The following is a 23,074-nucleotide window of genomic DNA, read 5'->3' as shown; positions in this document are numbered from 1 at the left end:
AATTTGACAAATATTTATAGTCCACAGTAGCATATATATATATATACACATGTAATTTTAGTCTACCATTTAATGTTGCCCACATAATTTTGTACATAAGCAATCTATCCCCAAAAAAATTAATAGTTTTACATATAATATATGGTCCTAGTCAAACAACATAAATTTGTGTGATGATACCCAATAGAATATATATATATATATATATATATATACAAACTTAGGATCAGTACATATATTGAATTATTTCATCTAACACATATACAACATAAATATAAACTGACCAAAGTGGCAATTGATTAGCATTAGATTGACAGGAATAGTAATAGTGCAGCATTTTGTTGTGGGCTGTTACCCAAAAAAAAAATAATAATAATAAATGCAGTGGCCAGTGATAATAATATTGTGTGTATTATGGGTCGTATTTCCTATTATTTCTCTTCAAAGCCTAAATAACAAAAATCTCTAATCAAATACAAATGATATATTAACATTGATTAACCACCCATTCTATTTCTAAGTTCCAATAGGTGTGACTTATGCAATGTAATGTTTAAAAGCATTAGGAAAGTTCATATAGATTTTACTACTAAATACATGGTTAATATCAATCATCCCTAATAATTATTGCTAATAGAATTTATAGGCTATTCTTCAACTATTTAGGTTTTGAATTAAAAATATGCATATATATTTAGAACAATATCATTATTCAAATAATATAAGTTACTACATTGAAAACTTGTTTATATATGTAACGATGAATTAGACAATAATAAATGTTTATCGTTTAAAGTAGCATTTATATGTATACATATAATTTTAGCCTACCATTCAATGTTGCCCATATAACACTGTATGTAAGTAATCTATTTGAAAAGACATTAATAGTTTTTACATAGATTACATATTATATGATACTGGTTAAGCAACATAATTTGACAATACTCAATAGAATATTTATATATATATATATATATATTGAATTATTTCATCTAACATATGTACAACATAAATATAAACTAATAATTATTGCTAGTAGATTTTATGGGCTCTTCTTCAACTATTTAGGTTTTGCTTTAAAAGTATATCTATATATTTTTTAAACAATATCCTTTTTTAAATAAAATAGGTTACTACATTCGAAAATTTCTTTATAAGATCATTATCCCTTTAAAATGATATAAAAATAAAACGAAAAAGCTTAGTTTCTATTAAAAGGATATAAAAACCAAATGAAAATCATTGTTGCGTAAGCCTAATAAGGATCACAAATTATTATTAGCAGCTATAAATAAAGGAAGAACAAAAAATTGGTTGTTGAAATTTGAGCTCAGCCCAACTTTAACGCCATAGACACTAACGCACCAATTCCGAACCAGCACTGGCTTCCCTTCTCTCTAGAGCCTTGTCTTTTTTGGTTTTTGGGTTTTCAAGTTGTTTGGTTTTTTGGTTTTCAATTTGTCCTTTTGGTTATAGTACCTTCCAATCTTTGTGGGCTTTTTGGTCTCATTTTTCACTTGGCGATTCGGTGCTCTATTGGTCCTAGTCCTGGTCCTATTTGTCATAGGACTGGAGATAGGCTTAACGTGCGGCTGCTGTGTTTTGCTGAGGTGGCAAATCAAGTCAAGATGCTGGTCAATTGGCTAAGGAGTAGGGCAATTTCTTCAACCATCTTAATGCCCTCGCTTGAGTAACAGGCTAGTGCCATTTAGCCCTGCTTCTACCATTGCACTCCAAATCTGGTTATAAAGTATTATTGTACCTTTATTTTGACCGATGTGGGACTTATTATTATTAATAATATAGGGGAAAAACTCTACTTCCGGAGTACTGATTTAAGTGGATACTCCTTCATTAAATGAAGGACATCTGGACAACTTTGTCACATCATTTTACCACTTTATAATTACTAATAATTATAAACTATTAATTATTTCCATTAAATACAGCTGTAAAATCGATTAACAAACTTGAACGTTTAGATGGATCAATGTCATCTCCTTCCCTCTCCAGCCTTATCAAACTTACATTTTTTTTTTGTTTTTTTGTTTTTTTTCCTCCTTCCCACATTACAAGGAAAACTCTAAAGTTACTTTCAGGCTCATAAATGCTGAGCCATCTAATACTCAACTGAGTCTCTTTTTTTTTTTTTGTGTGTGTGTGTGTGTGTGTGATCTGACCTTTTTATGGAAACATAAAAAAAAAAATTTCATCTATTTTTTTTTTTTAAAATTTTTGTCTGAACCAGATCAATTACCTTTTGCATTAATAACCACTAAAATTGAGTTTTTTTTTTCTCAAATTTAAAACGTGAGATAAAGAATCTCAGTGAGTGACATAATATAATAGAAAAATAATGATTTATTTCTGAAAAATCTTTCTCTAAAGACCTCTCGTTCCACTCTTTTGAAAAGTTTCCCGTTTAAAAATCATTTCACAAAACCCAAACTTGTACCCCAATTAATATCATAAAACCGATGCTCAAAAGTATGAATGAACGATCATTGTAATATTATGAAATGTCTCAAATCATGATATAAACATTTGAGCACAAAATATAATAAATATAATTCTACCAAATAAATATGAAAATGCAGAGATCATCACAATATTTGTAAATCAACAATATATACAAACATATACAATGTACCATACGATGTACCAATCTGCAAACCGTGGGATACACCCACCTCACGACCCTCAATATATGAATGGTGTCGTGGAAATAATAAATAACCGTCGGGACATACCCAATCTCATGGTCCATGGCAATAATAAACCATTGGATGAGACCGACCTCACAGTCCGTGGTAATAATAGATAACCGTTGGGTGAAAACAACCTCGCGGTACCGTGGTAAACCCAGCGTGTGGTAATATAATATAATATAATATTGATCCAAGGTATTGGCATTACATGGTACTTCAATTTAAAAATAACCAATACAGTATACATGAAACACTCTTGTAAGATTATATATATACTTTTCCAAACGATATTGTATCATAAATCATAGTTTAACATTTAAACTTCCACCACTTAATTAAATACTTCAAAAATCTCAAAACATCATTTCATACGAAAACCAAAAATATTACAGTGAAATATATTCACCATGAACAAATTCTAAGCACATAAAATTATAAAACATTTGATCATGCTTAAAATCATATGATTTTCAATCTGGTTTCTCAAACCAAATAGTTTCCAAAATGATTTAAAATCTCAATTTAATTACCAAGATATTTAAATACCACAAGTCCATTTATGGACCCATTAAAATTAAAAATCACTTAAAATATTATCAAAAGTCACATAAAATGACAACACATATATGTGAAAGCAAATATTTATATATGCATAAAACAACATTTCAATCAAATGATATATACATAAAATATTTAAACCACATATATACTATACTATATACCCAAATCATTTAAAAATGATATAACCACTCACAGTACTATAGATGCTCATGCCTGCTCCTCTACAGGATTTCCTCCAGGCTCAACTCGAGTGCCTGTAATATAATAAAATATTTCTCAGACTCCAAACAACTAAATCAGAGACACTTGTATAATCCAAATGTCTCAAAATAATTTACAGTACTACAAAATTGCATAAATTGGACACCGGACAGTCCAATTATACCGCGTGTCTTTAGGACCCGGTACCCAAAATTGGTGATTTTCATCCGAAGCCTAATATTTTGAAATTGAACCACCTAATGGGTCCTAATAATATCCAATTTCACTAATTCAACTCCAATTTTAACTAATTTGACCAATTTTGTCCAAACACAATCCCCAACTTATCCGAAAATTAACTAATTGATCCAAAAGTGGAAAAATTATCAAACGACCTCCAAAATTCACAAACTTTATATTGACAGAAAGCCCAAGAGACAAGGAACTCATCAGTATGCTCACCTTGGTCCAAAATTTCCTCCGGTGGCCGGAAAACACTGTTGAAGCACGGAAATGAGCTCAGAGGGGTTGAAAATAGTGGAAAAGGTGTATGGATTGGCCTGAAACAACCAAAAAATGAGAAAATCCGACGACCCACCTCGCCAACCGCCGCGGACTTTGCCGGCCCGATCTGGGCACGTCCGGCCGCCTCTTGACGTGAAATTTCGCGGCTAAGCTCTCCTTCAGGTGACCTTCCTAGGTGGCTGGCGCGTGTAAGTGGTGGTTGGCCAGAAATGGGTAAAACGGCAGTGACCCGGTTCGACGGTAAACGGGTCAAAACGACCCAATTCGGACCCACGGGTCTAAGGAGAGAATTTCTCAGGTTTTGGGGAAGAAATGGATATTTTGGGCTTTGTTTCCTATTTGACATGCTTACCTAGGCTTATATAAAGCCTTGGGTCACTAACAGAGAAAAATTGGGGACTGGCGTGGACACTAATTTAAAACTTATGCTTAAAACTGCTCAATAACTTTTTATCCGTATCGACGAAATCTACACAATGGTACCTCATTCAAACCAAAAATATTAGTTATTGAAAAAGTCAACTTGAACCCATATATTATTCACTTGTTCAAACTTGGTCAAACTTAGTCAATTTGGTCAAACTTGTTTAATCATGCATTTTTTTTTTTTTTTTTGTACGGGGTGTTACAGATAACATCGTTGCCTGTTATCGCATGGAGAAGACCGTACTAACATGTCATCTCACTAGTTTAGCACATTCACCTATTGTAATGGCATGTTATATGATTTTTCATGGTCTTCTAAGAGCTCAAACAACCACTACTAGAATCGCATTGATAAATAACGCAATCAATACGTCACAAAAAATAAACAACGACGTATTCCAATAAATCGCTTAACATCCTATCGCGAAATGCAAAGACATTTAGCAACCCATTATTAGAGTCGCTTGTCCTTAAGTTTTTAGTGACTTAAATAGGCATTCAGCTACTCATTATGAGAGTCGCTTATACGTCAATTTTTAGCGACACATGTTACTTTTAGCGACGCATTACGTGAGTCACCAACCATAGACTTTTAGCGACTCATTATCAGAGTCGTCTATATTTTCATTTTTAGCGACAATATACACTTTTAGTGACGTATTATTTGAGTCACGGAATTAGAGTTTTTAGCGATATAGATCGACTTTTAACGACTCTTTATGAGAGTCTCCTTATTTGGGTTTTTAGCGACGCATTATACAAGTCACCTATATATGAGTTTTTAGCGACCCATATAACTTTTAGCAACTCATTATTTCGATCCACTTATAGCGATGTATTTTCTAGTGACTGTTTTGTGTAGAGTCCCTAAATAAAGATATTACAAGCGATTTATAAGTAGAGTCGCCTTTTTAGCGACCATGGAGGGTTTTAGTGACGTAGTTTTCATTACTTATAGTGACTCTATTTTAAGCATCGCTAGATTTGTTAGTCGCTAAAGATAGGCAAGTAAAGCTCGCCAAATATGTTAGGTGACCTTGATTCTTGTTGATGCGTCATCTATTCATTTTTTAATTTTTAATTTTGTGAATATTATTAAAATAGTAAAAATATAAGAATAATTAAAATACAAAAAACAAAATACAAAAATTAGAATACAAAAATTTAAAATACATATTTTTTCATGACAAATTAATTATCAAATAAATTAAATATTAACTCATTGACATATTTTGACATAATTTATAAACTATTATATTTTTTCATAACAAATTTAATATTAATTAAACTTCCATGAATACATACTCATTGAGATGGAAGTTGACGTCCTCTTGTTGACGATATTACACCCTCATACTGCATATGGAAGAATTAAAAAAGTTATTAACACTTATGCAAAATAAATAAAATATTAATCATTATTAAATATGTAATTTAGTAAATGAAAATTTAAAGAATATTACCATCGTTCTTAAGATTTGGCGAAACGCATTTCTCATAATTAAAAGTGCAAAACACATAATGAAGCGGATCAAAAAAATAATTAAATGAATAATAATAATGTTATAAATATTACTTAAAACATAAGTTAATAAATATACGTACCAATTTATTTAGAAGATATTGTTTATCCATATCTCCTTACAGTCATTACAAACATAGCCACTATCACATTCATCCTCATTATCATTTTCATCGATACTTGGCAACTATATGACAAATGGATTGTGAGCCATCATAGTATCTCCAAGAACATCTTCTTCAACAAAAGTATGATGTTGTGGTAAAGTTAAAACAACAGACCATCTCGAATCAAGTTAATCTTCAACATAAAATACTTGTTGAACTTAGCAAAACAATGTCAAGCAATATCACAAACAAAATTTCTACAAAAGCAAGATTAATAAAACCCAACGAACCTAACGTGTGGTTAAAATGAAAAAAAAAAAAGAAAAAAAAAACCCAATCCACCACATGTCTTCGCCAACCACAAAGAAAAAAGAAACTGACCTAAACAATGGAGATGAAGAAAGAAGAAACCCAGAAAATCACGCAACATAGAGAAATCCAGCTTCCCTGCCGACGACAACATAGGCAAATGAAAAATGAAACCCGAAATATCCCACTCTTCAGGACTTTCTTAGATTGCTTCCAAATTTAATATCTATTAGATAGTGTATTTGATGTAGTTTTGAAAAAGAAAAGGGATTCAAAGACGAGCGTAAAAATTTTAAAACGTGGCAAAAATTTTCAAAAAATGGAAAAAACGCGCCTGTTCTCTCAGTTTCATTTTTTTTCTTTGATTAATTTTTTAGTTTTCATCTACAAATAAAAACTGAAAATATTTCTTAAAAATGTGAAGCAAAATATCGAAGATTGTTGTTTATTTTTCTGTTTTTCAAATACACCTTTATTCTTTATAAAATTTGCATGTCTTTTAAATTTTTTTTTTTTAATTGAGAGAACAGGCGATGCATTCTCTTCAAGAAGGGTCACTTGTTCTTGAATTTTAGGATCAAGCGACACATTATGGTAGAAAAGCATCGCCTGCTCCAATTTTTATCTTTTCTTTGTAATCTTTAAATAGTTTTTTAATTGTTCATTTGCAAATATATTCATGTAGCAATCCATGAACATAAATTCCATTAATCTAAAAACAGAAAATAGTTTTGCCAATACTTTTCTCAATTATTAACATATATGTGTATAGACGAGACACAAAATATCTCAAGACCTAATTTGAGATAGGGTATCGAATATAGAATTCTAATTCAACAAGCATTATTGACCAATTTCTACATAAGTATATTAAATGAGCTTAACTTTCATGTATTCATGGTCAATGATAGCTTACTTGTTTTTAAAAATCAAAAGTCTATTAAATTGCTTTTTCTTAAAAAACAAAAATAAAAAATTTTGAAGGAACAGGCGACGCAATTCCATTAAAATGCATTGCCTATTCCATGTTTTATTATTATTATTTTTTAATCTTTAATTAGTTTTGTTGATTGCTCATTTACAAATTAAAAAAAAAAAGCATATTTGCAAAATTAAAAAAATTACTTAAAACAACTTTCAAATTCAAAAAATGTTAAAAATTGGTTAAGCGAAAAGGCGACGCAGTTGTTGCAAATGCGTCGCCTTTTCATCTATTTGGTGACTCTTTGTTAAAAGAATGCATCACCTAAAACTATATTAAACTAGTTCTTGTTGTATTATTACATCTAAATCATTTGGCTTGGTGGTGTGGTGATTCCTTCAGAGTGTAAGAGGACCTGGGTTCAATTTTTTTTTTTTTTTGGTTCTTTTAGTCAATCTAATTTTATTTCAACTACAAATAACCAGTGAAAATATTAGAGCAACATAACTGAGGTGTGTTTTTTTTCTTTTTTCTTTTTTTTAGATTTTGGTAACAAGCGACGCACAGGCTCCATTGTGCATTGCCTTTTTTTTTTTTCTTTTATTCAATCTAATTTTATTTTAACTATAAATAACAAGTGAAAATATTAGAGCAACATAATTGAGCTGGTTTTTTTTTTTTTTTTTAAGAGTTTGGTAATAGGCGACGTACAATGAAGATTGTGCATCGCCTGTTCTCCTTTTTTTTTTTTTTTTTGGTTCTTTTAGTCAATCTAATTTTATTTTAGCTACAAATAACCAGTGAAAATATTAAGGTAACATAACTGAACTGGTTTTCATTTATTATTTTTTGATTTATTTTGTTAACAGGCAATGCACAATCTAAATTGTGCGTCGTCTATTTGTCTTTTTTTTTTTTGGTTCTTTTAGTCAATTTAATTTTATTTCAACTATAAATAACCAGTGAAAATATCAAAGAAACATAACTGAGCTGGTTTTTATGTTTTTTTGTTTTTTAAAATTTTGTTAATAAGCAATGCACAATGAAGACTGTGTGTCACCTGTTCTCTTTTTTCTTTTTTTTTGGTTCGTTTAGTCAATCTAATTTTATTTCAACTACAAATAATCAATGAAAATATTAGACTAACATAACTGAGATGGTTTTTTTGTTTTTTTAAATTTTGTTAACAGGCGACGCACAATGAAGATTGTGCGTCGCCTGTTCTCCTTTTTTTTTTTCTTTTTTTTTTTTTGCTTCTTTTAGGTAATCTAATTTTATTTCAACTACAAATAGCCATTAAAAATATTAAAGTAACATAACTGAGTTGGTTTTTTTTTTTTTTTTTAATTTTGTTAATAGGTGACGCACAATGAATTTGTGCATCGCCTATTCTCCTTTTTTTTTTTTTAGATTCTTTTAGTCAATCTAATTTTATTTCAACTATAAATAACAAGTGAAAATATTATAGAAACATAACTGAGTTGTTTTTTTTTTTTTTAAATTTGTTAACAGGCGACGCACAATGAAGATTGTGCGTGGCCTATTCTCCTTTTTTTTTGGGGGGAGGGGGGTTCTTTTAGTTAATCTAATTTTATTTCAACTATAAATAACCAGTGAAAATATTAGAGCAACATAACTGAGATGATTTTCTTTTTTAAAAAAAAAAAATTTGTTAACAGGCAACGAACAATGAAGATTGTACTTCGCCTGTTCTCCTTTTTTTTATTTTTGTTCTTTTAGCCAATCTAACTTTATTTCAACTACAAATAACCAGTGAAAATATTAAAGTAACATAGCTTAGCTGGTTTTTTTTTTTTTTAAATTTTGTTAATAGGCGACGCACAATAAAGATTATGAGTCACCTGTTTTCCTTTTTTTTTTTTTTTGGTTCTTTTAGACAATCTAATTTTATTTCAACTATTAATAACCAGTGAAAATATTAGAGTAACATAACTGAGCTTTTTTTTTTTTTCAAAATTTTGTTAATAGGCGACACATAATGAAGATTGTGCATCGTCTACTCTCCTTTTTTTTTTCTTTTTTTTTTTTGAATTTTTTAGTCAATCTAATTTTATTTCAACTACAAATAACCAGTGAATAGGCGACGCACATTGTGCGTGTCCAGTTAGTAATAAGCAACGCACATTGTGCGTCACCAATTACCAATATCTATAAAAAAAATAAAAATAAAAAATAAAGAGCTCAGTTATGTTGTTCTAATATTTTCACTGATTACTTATAGTTAAGATGAAATTAGATTGACTAAAAGAACCAAAAAAAAAAAAGAGAACAGCAACACACAATCTTCATTGTGGGTCGCCTGTTAACAAAAATTAAAAAAAAAAAAACAGCTTATTTATGTTGCTCTAATATTTTCACTGATTATTTGTAGTTGAAATAAAATTAGATTGACTAACGAACCCAAAAAAAAAAAAAAAGGAGAACAGGCGATGCACAATCTTCATTATGCATCGCCTGTTAACAAAATTAAAAAAAAAAAAATATCAGTTCAGTTATGTTACTTTAATATTTTTACTGGTTATTTGTAGTTGAAATAAAATTAGATTTACTAAAGTTAAATGGGCTTAAATTTCATGTGTTTATGGTCAATGATAACTTACTTGTTTTTAAAAATTGAAAGTCTATTATATTGCTTTTTTTTTAAAATAAAAAATAAAAAGAATTGAAGGAACAGACGACGCAATTCCATTAAAACGCATCGCCTATTCCATATTTTGTTATTATTATTTTTTAATCTTTAATTAGTTTTGTTGGTTGCTCATCTACAAATTAAAAAAAAAAAGCATATTTGCAAAAGAACCAAAAAAAAAAAAAACCAGCTCAGATATATTGCTCTAACATTTTCACTGGTTAATTGTAATTGAAATAAAATTAGATTGACTAAAAGAACAAAAAAAAAAGGAGAACAGGCAACGCACAATGAAGATTGTGTGTCGCCTAAAAAACAAAAAAAAAAAAAAAAAAAAAAACAACTCAGTTATATTGCTCTAATATATTCATTGGTTATTTGTAGTTGAAAAAAAATTAGATTGACTAAAAGAACAAAAAAAAAAAAAAAAAAAAGGAGAACAGCTCATATATGTTGTTCTAATATTTTCACAAGTTATTTGTATTTGAAATAAAATTAGATTGATTAAAAGAATCAAAAAAAAAAAAAAAGAGAACAGGCGACACATAAAGGAGACTATGGGTCGCCTGTTACCTATATTTAAAAAAAAATAAATAAATAAAAAACAGCTCAGTTATGTTACTCTAATATTTTCACTGGTTATTTTAAGTTGAAATAATATTAGCTTGATTAAAAGAACCAAAAAAAAAAAAGAGAACAGGCGACGCATAAAGAAGACTGTGCAACGCTTGTTACCTATATTTTCATTTAAAAAAAAAAAATAGTACAGTTATATTGCTTAAATATTTTTACTGGTTATTTGAAGTTTTCAAAAAAATCAGGTTGATTTATAAAATAAAATAAAATAAAAAAGGAATAGATGACTCGGAATGATTTTTGTGTGTCGCCTATTACCAATATCCTTAAAAAAAAAAAAATACTATTGAAGGGATTTGCAAGAATAAACTGTATGTGAAAAATTATATAATTGAACAACAACCTCGTATAATTAAATTATGTTATTATGTAAACATAGATAATTTTATGGTTAATCATTTTTCACAAGTCTAGCATTTAAACAATATAATTCAGATAAAATATACACACAGTATTAAAAGCGACTCTATTCAGCCGAATATTCAGTGACTCTTAACGGATGTGTTGCAAGTTTTTGTTTTTAGCAAACATTTGACATCGACTGTTTTGGGATGCATCGTTAATTTATTAAATTTTTAATGACACATTAACTTTGTCATTGCGGTTTTATTTTTTTAGACGCATTTGTTTCGTATCGTCACTAAGTGAGTATCTCTAGATATCAATTTTCATGTAATGAATTTGGAATGAACAAAGCTACTATGGAATTAGACAATGCACAACTAATAAATGATTTGAATGCCGGAACATATATTGTCCATAGGATTTTTTTTAAATCATAGGGGCGCAGGGGTTTATGGTTAGATTATCCTTGGGATATTAGTTGCTCCTTTTGTACTGAATCATCTGCTGAATATATAAAGAGTGTAAAAAAAAAAAACAAATAGTATTTGCAATGATCAAAATGTATAAGATGTTTTATTTGGTTGTCATAACATTTAGTTATGTTTTTTATTTGAGATCCAAATTTCATCTCTATTTATTTATTTTTAGAATACGATTGTTGGATACGTGGTTAAATTACTTTGATCGACTTAATAACTATTAGGGTGACTCATTAAAATCAATCATGATTATTAAATTTCCTATTCATAGTTTCAAATGGTTAATTGTTAGTATCTAATTTGTAAATTTAGTCGAAAAGAAGCAATATCCTTCCAGATTATTATTATTATTATTATTATTATTATTATTATATTATTTGTTCTTTAATAATGATTTCCAATGGATTTTTTGAACAAGTACTCCAAAAAAACCAAAAAGTAGAAATTGTTATTTTCTCATAGTCTAAACAATTCCAAAAAGTATTCCAAACATAATAATAAAATAAAAATAACTAGTTTCAATTAATTTGCATAAAAATAGTTTTATATCACGGTTGAAGCTGAGACTGACAACAACAGTGGTGATTGTGCAGAGGTGATTTTGATCAAAGATGATACTGATACTATCACTGAGAGGCAAAACTTGTGTTTCATCCCTCTTTCCCAATATTTTATCACGGATTATGTTGGAGGGCTTTTTTTGCCGTTACCTTCGCTATCCATTTCTGCTGTAGTACTCATCAGGCATTGATAACAATATGTAAATACCGTTAAACAATCTATTAAGTGGGAAAGTGAACAAAAATAAATAAATAAATAACAAGGATAACTTAAATATATAAACTAGTTAGAAGGTGAAAGGAAGCAAAAAGAGATCGCCAGGATTCAATTTTCAATCAGTGAGTCATCGCTATTATTCAAATTTCATGCAAAACATACATGGTCATGGTGTTTAATTTCATATAAATTATATTTATTTTCTTTTCTTTTTTTTACTTTATAATCTAGCATAAATTTTAAAGTACCTTTTTATTTTGCTGATTATATATTTTTCTTTGTTACTTGAAATCACAATTTATACCTCAAATATTTTTCAATTCTCTTTAGAGTCAATTGTATTTTAGTATTTTATAGTTTGAAGAAATTCCACTTTTCAATTTTAAATTTAAAACACTCCAATTTAATCTTTTGAATTTCAATTTATTTCACTTTGTTCCTATTAGATTTTTGGCAAATAGCAATTAATAATTTAGCAGCACTAAAAGGAAATTTTTTTCTTTTTAATAAAACATCTCTATAGTTATAACAAATTAAAACTAAAAAGTTTAAATTGAAATAAGTTATATTTTAATATTTTTTATTTAATTTTACTGTGATACAAACATCCATTAGTTTTTAATTTACATATATACATCAGATAATATGTTACTTGAAATAAATGTTAAAATAATATGTACTTTATATATATTTGCAAGTTAAAAATTTATAAATATCTGCATCATAAAAAAACTAATAGGGACATCATCACCCATCTCTTGGTAGAGTACAACCATCCAATTGCAATCTGATTACATATAACAATGGGTTTTGACAAATATTTATAGTCCACAGTAGCACATATATATACACATGTAATTTTAGTCTACCATTTAATGTTGCCCACATAATTTTGTACATAAGCAATCTATCCCCAAAAAAATTAATAGTTTTACATATATTATATGGTCCTAGTCAAACAACATAAATTTATGTGACGATATGCAATAGAATATTTATAAATATATATATACACATATACAAACCTAGGATCAATGCGTATATTGAATTATTTCATCTAACATATATAAAACATAAATATAAATTGACCAAAGTGGCAATTGATTAGCATTAGATTGAAAGGAACAGTAATAATGCAACATTTTGTTGTGGGCTGTTACGAAAAAAAATAATAATAATAAATGCAGTGGCCAATGATGATAATACTATGTATATTATGGGTCGTATTTCGCATGATTTCTCTTCAAAGCCTAAATAACAAAAACCTCTAATCAAATACAAAGCAATATATTAACATTGATTACCCATCCATTCTATTTCTAAGTTCCAATAGGTGTGATTTATGAAATGTAATGTTTAAAAGCGTTAGGAAAATTCATATAGATTTTACCACTAAATACACGGTTAATATCAATCATCACCAATAATTTAATTATTGCTGATAGAATTTATAGGCTATTTTCAACTATTTAGGTTTTGAATTAAAAATATACATATATATTTAAGACAATATCATTATTTAAATAATATAAGTTACTGCATTGAAAACTTTTTTATATATACAACAAGGGATTAGACAATAATAAATGTTTATCGTTTAAAGTAGCATTTATATGTATCTATATATTTTTTTAAACAATATCATTAAAATTCATATATATATATTGAATTATTTCATCTAACATATGTACAACAGAAATATAAACCGATAATTATTGCTAGTAGATTTTACGGGCTCTTCTTCAACTATTAAAGTTTTGCTTTAAAAGTATATCTATATATTTTTGCTTGCTTTAAAAGTGTATCTATATATTTTTTAAACAATATCATTAAAATTCATACATATATATATTGAATTATTTCATATAACATATGTACAACAGAAATACAAACCAATAATTATTGCTAGTAGATTTTACGGGCTCTTCTTCAACTATTAAAGTTTTGCTTTAAAAGTATATCTATATATTTTTTAAATAATATTTGATTACTACATTCGAAAACATCTTTATAAGACCGTCATCCAATTAAAATGATATAAATATAAAACAAAAGCTTAGTTTCTATTAAAAGGATATAAAAATCAAATAAAAAATATTAGTGCTTAAGCCTAATAGGGATCACAAATTATTATTAGCAGCTATAATGAAAGGAAAAACAAAAGATTAACAAAAAATCCAATTAAAATGATATAAAAATAAAACAAAAGCTTAGTTTCTATTAAAAGGATATAAAAATCAAATAAAAAATCTTAGTGCTTAAGCCTAATAAGGATCACAAATTATTATTAGCAGCTATAATGAAAGGAAAAACAAAAGATTAACAAAAAATTGGTTGTTGACATTTGAGCTCAGCCCAACTTTAACGCCATAGACACTTACGCACGCAGTCCCAGCCAGCACTAGCATCCTTTTCTCTCTTTTGGTTTTCAATTTGTCTTTTTCTTGGTTATTAGTCCTTAATTCCAGCCAGCACTAGCATCCTTTTCTCTCTTTTGGTTTTCAATTTGTCTTTTTCTTGGTTATTAGTCCTTAATTTGTGTCTTTTTCTTGGTTATTTAGTCCTTTGAGGACCTGTGGGTTACTATTTGGTCTTGGTCCAGGCTTCTTTTGGTCCTCACATGGTCTTCTCTCTTATTTTTGGTCCTGCGTGGGCCTTTTTGGTCCCGTCCCGCTTCACGCTGAGTCCTTTCTTCACTTGGCGATTCGGTGCTCTAGTCCGTCCTAGTCCAAGGAGTATTTGTCATGGGAGTAGAGACAGGATTAACGTGCCGCAGCGGTGTTTTGCTGAGGTGGCAATTCGAGTCAAGGTGCTGGTCAAGTGGCTAACAAGTCGGGCAATTTCTTCAACCATCTTAATGCCCTCGCTTGAGTAACAGGCTAGTGCCAGTTAGCCCGGCTGTTCCCATGTGATTACAAATCGTGGTTATACGGTATTATTGTACATTTATTTTGACCGATGTGGGACTTGTTATTATTAATAATATAGGGGAAAAACTCTACTTCCCGAGTACTGATTTAGGTGGATACTCCTTCCATTAAATGAAGGACATCTGGACAACTTTGCCATCATTTTACCACTTTATAATTACTAATAATTATAAACTACTAATTATTTCCATTCGTTTAGTTGGATCAACGTCATCTCCTTCACTCTCCAGCCTTATCAAACTTACATTTTTTTTTTCCCCCCTCTTTCCCACGCTACAAGGAAAACTAGTTAGCAATGTAATACTCAACTGAGGTTTTTTTTTTTTCCTTTTTTTATTTATTTATTTGTGAGATCTGACCCTTTTTACAGAAACACTAAACAAAGAATTCATCTTTCTTTTTTTAAATTTTTTGTCTGAATCCAGATCAATTACTCGATCAACAAATAACCACTAAAATTGAGTTTTTTTTTTTTTTTCTTCTGGTTACATTAGTAAAAACATGATCTGGGTTTTCCTTCTTTATCGTATTCTCAAATCCCAAATTTCCAATATTAATCTCCAAGTTGTTTTTTCAACATTTGCAGCTTAATTTTGAAGTTGGAAAGCTACGCTTGAACAAACCCTCTTTATTTTTTTTTTTCCTATTTTTCAAAATCATTTTCTTGCTCAATCAGTTATACGTGCGGAAGTTGATTTTTGGATTTATGGGCAAATTTGGGTTTTCTGCGCTCGAGCCGTTGATTAACCTCTTTTTTTTTTTAATAAATATGGTGATTGTGATACATATTAAAATAATTTCTTTAGAATATAAAATTTTTACATAAATAATTTTGTATTTTCTGTTTAATTAACTACCACTGTAAAAGTTGCTTGGAAGTGGTTGGAGACCTTTTTTGTTTTGGTTATAATTAACTTGCAGACCTCTAAGAATGTATATAAATTATGTACATTAATAATAAGCTATCCAATTTTTGCATTTAAAGTTAATGTTATGGTGGAAAATGTAAGACATCTTGTTCGAAATATACGAGTCCTGGTGTCCAAGCCGCTACGCCCCCCCCCCCCCCCCCCCCCCCCCAAAAAAAAAAAAAAAAAAAAGGGGGCAAAACTGCAATGTATAAAAGATATATATATATATATATATATAATCAGTTTGTTTTAGAATGTTCTCATACATTTTTTTATTAGAACTTTAATTATTGATTTTTAAATCTTATTAAAAGTTAAAATTTAAAAATATTTTTGAGATTTTATATAAATTTAATGAAATATTAAAATTAAAATTTTTTTTTAATTAAAACTTATATAAAATTTAAATACAATTTTAAATCTTAATTTTTGAAAAAAATTAAAAATTGACACGTGAGATACTAATGAAAAATCCATAAAAATATTTTGATAAAAGATTAGCTATATATACATATAATGTATCATTAAATTTTAATTTATTGTTAAAAATTAAAAACAAAAGGTTCTTATTCATCATTGTTTTTTAGAAAAAAAAAAGTTGCATAAATTTATTCTTTATTTTTTTTAATAAAATTTATTTGTCCTTCTAATCTTGATGTCAATGCTATTAAATCGTCTGCACATGCAAAACATGTACCTTATACCTAGTTTTATATAAAAGAAAAAATGTTACTTTATAAACAGTAAAGTTATTAATCTTTTTTATAATTCAAATTCACAGTTCTTCTTTTTTTTTTTTTTGACATTATTATGACAACCAACAAAATTATCTCAACTCTATTTCAAATTTTAGCTCTTTTGTGTTCATGATAGATTATTGGAATTCTAATTACTAAAAATTAATAGATATCACTTATATGCTTTATTGACTTTGATGTTTTGGGATATTTGGAAAGCCAAAAATGATTTATTTTTTGAGAATGTATTGCCAAACCCTTGTGTGGTTTTGAAATAGTCCATGGATGCAAAATTTTGAATTTCGGTCTTAAAGATAATCTTAATTTTATTTTTGCATCTCCTTTTCCTTCCCTTACTGGTGAAATCTATATATATATATATATATATATTTTGGGAGAATGGTAAAAGAAATTTGTTTATTCAATGGCATTCCAAATACAAATTTTGTGCCTGTCATGTCATATTTACAAGTTTAGCACATTTAGCTAATGTAATGGCATGTTATGTGATTTTTCATTGTCTTGTGAGAACTCAAACGACTTGGACTGAACAAAACTAGTATGAAATTAGACAATGCACAACTACTGTCCCTAGGAGTTTATAGGCAATTATGGATGGCACACTGCATTTGAATCATCTTTTTTTTTTTTTTTTAAGTTTGTTTATTTTTTTTGTTTATGGTAGAGTAAATAATGTAACATCCCGTCCCGAAGTACATCGGAAATTTCAGAAATTTGACCAAGGTTGACCGGGTTTGACCGTCATTAACAGAGAAATGGTCAAATATTGACTTTTTGTTTCTGATGGAATTTCACTTTGACCGAAGTACCGTTAAAAATTACACATTGTCACGAGTTCATAGACTAGTAGCACGTCGAAAAGGGAGCTACGGTTTGAAAGTTATGAGCAAAACAAGTTGAAGTCCAAACTGTCCAAGTGGTGCCGGAGTTGACCTTTTGTTCATGCAAAGTTGATCTTTGACTCATGCATGTTTGTGAAGTACTCGTCGATACACTAGCGGTACATCCAATTTGGACATGTGGTTTGAAAGTTATGAACTTGTAGAATTTTTTAAATACAGTATTATTTTAATATTATTTTTAAATATATGAACAGTATGCCACGTGTGACTTAAAAAAGGTGTCATGTGTCACAATGGTGAGATGCCACATGTCAACTATGGTTAAATATCATATTATTTTATACAATAATATTATTTTAATATTATTTAATTATTTCTTTTATTTTCTTTTTATTTTCTTTTTTCTTTTTATTTTTTTTCCTTTCCCTCACGTGGGAAAAAGGCCCACGGGCCCCCTCTTCTTTCTTCTTCTTCTTCCTCCTTCTTCTTCCTTTCCTTTCCTTTTCTTCCTCTCAGGTCCTTGCCGTTTCTTAAATTTCGGCCACCGGACAGCCACACACGCCAGCTAGGGAAGGAGCCTAGTCCCAGGCGATGCCAACCTCCAAATTTCCTAGCCAGACGCTGCCGGACACGCCCAGATCGGGCCGGTGAAATCAGCGGCGGTGGGTTGAGTTTTTCCCGCTATTCGCGCCGTTTCCGGCCAACCCAGTCCAGTCTTCCACCCTTTTTCCCCTATTTAGGGTCCTTTGAGTTCAAATATGGTCTCCAATTGTTTAAATTCGATGTGGTTTGCGAGTTATGAGGAGGTGAAGTTCGGCCGATACTTCCCGGGCAAATTCCGGCCACCACCGGCAGAATTGGGGTCAATGGAGGCTGGTAATGCGATCTTCGTTCCATAAGCTTCGTTTTGTATATTACTCGTGAATTTTGGTTAACGTTTGTGTTAAACCTCCTAGGTACCGGGTATTATTTACCCGAATAAAATATTAATTTATTTGAGATGTGTAATGTTGTTGTTCTAGGAGCACATGTGCATCGTGGAATTGATCCCATTGAGGATCTTGGATTAATTGCGTGCTCCAGGTGAGTGACCCACCTTCAAAATTATTTTGGGATGTTAAAATATATATATTTTATGTTAATTGGTTATTTGAAAAATATGTTTGATGTGTTGAATATTTAGTAAATTTATATTTAGAATTTTGATGCCAAAATTGAATGGAATTAAATATTTGTGCATTATAAAATATTTTGGTGTAAGGAATTTGAGATTTTAGTAATTATTATCAAATTTCATTGTCGAAATATTTCATAATTAGATATTTGGTAAATATGTTTATGTATTGGATATTAAGAGAATTTCCATCTAAATTATATAGCCAATGTATGTTGTTTTAATATATGTTTGGGTGTCAAAAATATATTTGGGAATTAAAAGAAATTGTGATTTAATTATATTTATTACGCATGAGTAAGGTGTTTTCATTTAATTAATTGTATTTGGATTTTAATATTATTTTTGGGCATGATTTGATTTTAAATATTTCAAGAAAAGTATTGGTTTAAGTTTGGTGGTTTCAAATTATATAATTATGCCCTTGGAATATTATTTGATTGATTTTATGATTTACGGAGAATTATTTGTATATTATTATTAATAGATTTATGCTGGTGTTGTTAACGAAAAATGTGGGATGGTGAATTTGAAAAAATGGTATAATTCCCACGCTGAATTTTGAAAAAATTGTTATTTTTTTAAAATAATATGGTTATTTGTTTTAGACGCACTCATACAGTACTGGTGTTCTTTACTGTGTATGTGGATGAGCGCGCAAGTTATAATGTCTCCCGTGAGTTGCCATCGGACCGAGGGCAGGCAAGTTTGATATTGGCCATAAGTCGCCCCTCTCCATGAATGGGATGACGGTTTAAGCAGCGGTGCTATCGGGATGCCGAAGCAACCGTATGCAAGTTTCTCTCTTTAACCTCCCATTACACGGTGCTCGGGATGCTGGATATCGTGGGACATCACTGGTGTATAGTGTGGTGCATCAAGTAATTATTTTTCGGATATAAATTTCAATTCCTAAAGTTTTAAAGCAGTATTTAAATTAGAATGTATTTAATGTTGTTTTTATTATTTGTTTAAATTTAAAACTTTACACAAATTTTATGAAATTGATATCGTGATTTTATTACCTATTCTCATTAATGTTTAAAAGTTATTTGCCTTGATTTTATCATTTAAATCGATTGGTATTTTAAAATAAATTCTATTATATTTTTATCATTTGTTTTCTATCGATGTTTAAATTGATTTAAAATGTTTCTTTGATTATTTCATTGATTTAATTAATAAATTTTATAATTTATATATTGGGTCTATTTTTGTTCTTATGCCAAATTTCTTTAATACAAATTTAATTATGATTTTAATTATTGTATCCAATGATGTCTTATTCTATATTTCCATTATAAATTTGGATCCTTAAATTCTTGTATTTTATTTGAAAGTTATTTGATTAATTATTCCTTGATTTTCGGGGCATAAAAGATTGGGTTTTGCGAAAATGTTTTAAAAGGAGAACTTTTTCCAACGGAGTGAATGGTGAGGGTTTTGAGAGAAAATATTATTTTCAATTAATTATTATTTACTTACCTATTTATTCTTAATTAATCAAATGTACTATAATTATCGTTGCTTTATAATTGTACAGTAGATAAGGTCACTCACTGAGATGATTAGCATCTCATATTTTTAAATTTCGTTCCCCTAGGGACAAGAATTGGGAGACGTTGATCGTCCGGGGTGAGCCTGACGTCTTAGTTCATTGCCGAAAGTCCAAGAAGAATTTCTGCCATTTTTCCTCTCCATTTTGCATTGCTTTTTTATCTGACATTGTATTAATTTCATATTTATTTGTATAATGCTCTGTATACTGTATTGGATGCATTTTATTAAATACTGCGTTAATTCCCTGTTATTATTTTGAAGTGCTGCAAATTTGTGGAATTAAATTGTAGTAATGTGGGAGAAATAAGTTGATGCATATAGAAGTGTGTTTTCAGTGCAGGAAAATTGTGGTAAGTCCAACCCTTAGGGGACGTTCTGCCGGATTTTCCATTGAAGGATCCGGTAGAGTTTTCCTGGGATCAGAGCTTGTCTAGGGTTCCGGTGAGGAATTTTGGATGAGTCCTGACAAATAAAGTGAGTGATAGGCTAGCCAAACAGGAATAATAAAATTTTACTTTTATTAGAGTGCAATTATTCTATTGTTATGTGCAATCCTCATTTCAATAAATACTGTTTGTTATTATTAAAAAAAAAAAAACATTTTCTTATTTGTTTGTATTCCAACTACAATGGTAATCTTTCAGAAAAAAATGATTTTGAGTTTTCAAATTTGATTTTCTTTGTAATTGGTGGGCTAGAATTTCAATTACACAATCCAAAAAAACTCACACTTCGCTCTTATAAGGCTTTAGTGCCACCGAACCGACACATTTCCTTCCTTGCTCTCTCTCTCTCTCTCTCTCTCTCTCTCTTTATCTTTCTCTCTTTCTCTCTTTCTCTCTTCCCCACAATGCTTCCCTTCCTTCCTCTCCCATCATAAACCCACAACAATTTCCATGGCTTCCTCTAAAACCTTAACCCTCGATTCCTCGAACCTATTCCTCACTGCCCAAACCTCTTTCTTCCGCCAACCCCCACCTCCACTCTCTTTCTCTCCATTTCCCGCCGCTTTCCTTCAATCTAAACTTATACCCAAAACCCGTTTCATCGTCGACGCTTTCCGCTATGTTGGTGACCACTCCGTCTCTTACTTCCTCTCCCACTTCCACTCCGATCATTACACCGGTCTCTCCCTAAATTGGTCTAAAGGCATTGTCTTTTGCTCCCAAACCACTGCTAAGCTTCTTATCAAAGTGCTTAAGGTTCCTTCTCAGTTTATAGTGGCATTGCTACTCTCCGAACCCGTCGTGATTGATGAGTGTCAGGTTGTACTGATTGACGCCAATCATTGCCCTGGTGCTGTTTAATTCCTTTTCAAAATTCTGGGTTCGAACGGTAAATTCAAGAAGTATGTTCATACGGGTGCTTTTCGGTTTTGTGATTCCATGAAATCTAACCCTTTTTTATGTAAATTCGTGGGTACTAATGCAATTTTCTTGGACACCACTTATTGTAATCCGAAATTTGTATTTCCCTCCCAAGAGGAGTCGATTGATTATATTGTTAGCATCATAGAAAAAATAGGAGGTGAATATGATGGTTCAATGAGGAATGTGCTGTTTCTTGTAGCTACTTATGTTGTAGGGAAAGAGAAGATTTTGCTAGAAATTGTAAGGAAATGTAACCGAAAGGTGTATCCGTGTATGTGGATGCTAGAAAAATGGCTATCCTGCGCACTCGGGGGTGTGGGGGGAGAGGGGTGTTTACGGAGGATGAATGTGAAGTGATGTACATGCTGATGGCTGGAATTTGTTGGGTGAGACTTGGCCATATTTTAGGCCTAATTTTGTGAAAGTGAAGGAGATTATGGTTGAGAAAGGGTATACTAGGGCTGTGGGATTTGTTCCAACTGGGTGGACATATGAAGTGAAGTGCAATAATTTTTCAGTGAGGACAAAGGATTCATTTGAGATCCATCTTGTACCATATAGTGACTATTGTAATTATATTGAGCTTGGGGAACATGTCAAGTTTTTGAAACCCAAATGTGTTGTTCCTACATTGGGCTTGGATGTTGAGAAACTTGATAGCAAGCACGTTGATAAAATGAAAAAGCATTTTGCTAGGCTAGTTGATGAAATGGCCAACAAGCAAGAATTCTTGAAGGGTTTTCATCGAGGTTGTGATGGAGTGGGTGAGACGGTTGAAAAGGATTCTGGCAATGCCACAAGCCAAGGTTTGTGCTATTACCTTCACTATCCATTTCTGCTGTGAGCACTCATCAACCATTGATAACATTAGAGAAATACCTTCAAACAAAAACTTTCCGAGAAAATAGTTTATTAAGTGGGAAAGTGATAAAAACATTAAAAAAAAAATTAACAAGGATAACTTATATATGTCTCAACTAGTAAAAGGAGGCAAACAGAGATCGCGAGGAGTCAATTTTCAATCAGTGAGTCATCCTTATTATTCAAATTCCATGCAAGACATGCATGGCCATGGTGTTTAATTTCTTATAAATTATCTTTGTTTTCATTTTTTTTTAATAATTTAGCAAAAATTTCAAAATAGTCCCTTTTTTACGTTGCTTCTTACATATTTTTCGTTGTTTTTCAAAATTACAATTTGTACCTCAAAATATTTTTCAATTCCTTTTAGGATTAATTGCACTTTAGTGTCTTATAATTTGAAAATGTTGCATTTTTTATTTTTAAATTTAGAACTTTCCTGTTTAGGCTTTTGAATTCAATTTATTTCATTTTGATCCAATTAGATTTTTGGACTA

This window comes from Ziziphus jujuba, chromosome 4, assembly GCF_031755915.1.
Source record: "Ziziphus jujuba cultivar Dongzao chromosome 4, ASM3175591v1".
Classification (NCBI taxonomy): Eukaryota; Viridiplantae; Streptophyta; class Magnoliopsida; order Rosales; family Rhamnaceae; genus Ziziphus; species Ziziphus jujuba.
Note: the sequence above shows the minus strand (reverse complement) of the source record.